General features: G+C 46.5%; 1 pseudogene across 1 annotated transcript; it reads left to right on the plus strand.

The window, feature by feature from the left end:
- The first annotated feature begins 549 nt into the window (after nucleotides 1-549).
- On the plus strand, nucleotides 550-931 carry LOC104545331 (annotated as a pseudogene). Its single transcript, XR_728176.1, has one exon. The product of XR_728176.1 is annotated as a 14-3-3 protein theta pseudogene (transcript).
- The last annotated feature ends 858 nt before the right edge of the window (nucleotides 932-1789 follow it).

A 1789-nucleotide genomic window follows, 5' to 3' on the forward strand; every position in this document is an offset into this window, starting at 1 on the left:
ACGAGCTCGGCTCGCTCCTTTATTTTTTTTTCCTTTGCCCCGGCTTTAGTATCCGCCTTTCTTCAGCTCTCGCCTGTGGGGTTTGTGGCACATGGTTGAAGGGCTTTGAGCAAAGCCCGCTAGGCTTGGTGGTAAAGAGGTATCGTTCTCCAGGTGCCTGTTAGACAACACGTTAATACGTTCACGTAAGGCAAGGAAGAAAAGCAGGGTGAGGATGGAAAGTCCGCTCTGATGGAAAAATAGCTATTTCCAGCACTTGGTCTGCAAGCTGCCGTTGCTTGGCTAGCGCCAAGTGTGCCTTCCCCAGTTGGGTTTCTAGGTCGTGGTCTCCCTAGGGGTGAACCCTCGACACAGTGCCTCTTGCCTTAGCCCTGTGTGGAAGGGTGGGATGCTGCAGTCTGTCTCCACATGAAGCACCTGGAGATGGGGAAGGGAAGGCGAAGCTCTCTGTGGTCCTTGGTTTTTGGTGGGTTGCAAGGGGTGGCATAAGGTCATGTTCTGCAGTGTTTTGTCCTAGCATCATGGTTACTGTCTTCTTTCTGACAGGTTTTGAGGTGCATTCTCGTGTTGATAGTGTGACATCCCCAGCTTCTCCTGCTTTTCCTACTATACTGCTCTTGCCCCACTGCCAGCCACCATGGATAAGACCGAGTTGATCCAGAAAGCCAAGCTGGCTGAGCAAGCTGAGCGCTACGACGATATGGCCACCTGCATGAAGGCAGTAACTGAGCAAGGTGCTGAGCTGTCCAACGAGGAGCGCAACCTGCTCTCAGTGGCCTACAAGAACGTAGTGGGGGGGCGGCGCTCTGCCTGGAGGGTCATCTCTAGCATTGAGCAGAAGACAGACACCAGTGACAAGAAGATGCAGCTCATCAAGGACTATCGGGAGAAGGTGGAGTCTGAGCTCAGGTCCATCTGCACCACTGTGCTGGTGAGTGGGGATTTTCTTTTTTTTTTTTCCTTCTGTTTTTTTAAGAGGAGAAAAATGTATTTATGTGTGTTGCTGTACTGGGGAATAAGACTAGGGAATATCACGTTAAGTATTATGCTGGGGTTGGGGAAGTCAGTGCAGTAAGTTCTGCAACCGTTATGTGGGCTACTGTGAGGAAGAAGATCATCTTCATTATGCTATAGGCCCCATATGTATAGAGGTATTTGAGATACTTCAAATACACACTAAATTTTGAGTGTATGTTTTTGGATAGAATGATCCATATGCAGTATCACACAAGGTAATTGCAGAGAATTTAGCCTTGTGAATGTGCTGTGGTTACTAAGTTTATCAGTTCTTGAGACAGGCTGAAAAGAAAATGAGAAAAACCCTTTATTTCTTCGTATCAGTGCTAACAGTCTGTTAAAAGTGTCTATAAAGTATCTGGGTGTGCATTTCATTTACTTCTCATAAAGAAAAATACTCTCAAGGGGTCTTTAAGAGACATTTTGAGGATTTTTTGAAATATAAAATATGATTCTATATAGTAAGACATCTGTGTTGAAGACAGGAAATAAAGACATAGAAATTGGCTTTGTTGGATCCAAACTGACTTCTCAGGGGTATCTTTAAGATGAATTTACAAGAATAATGTAAAGCTAAGGTGTGAACGCTGGCATGAATCCCCAAGCATGCATCGAAGCCAAGGAATACATTTCTGAACAAGCAGCAGAATTCCAGATGCTGTCGATAGTGAAACCATACGGCGCTGTAGTGGGAGCTGAAGAGACGCGCGTCAGCGGCGCGTAGGCTGCTGGACCCTGTTCTGCAGAGTTGTGGCTGCAGGAAGCTGCATGT

This window comes from Mesitornis unicolor, unplaced genomic scaffold, assembly GCF_000695765.1.
Source record: "Mesitornis unicolor isolate BGI_N332 unplaced genomic scaffold, ASM69576v1 scaffold12428, whole genome shotgun sequence".
NCBI lineage: Eukaryota > Metazoa > Chordata > Aves > Mesitornithiformes > Mesitornithidae > Mesitornis > Mesitornis unicolor.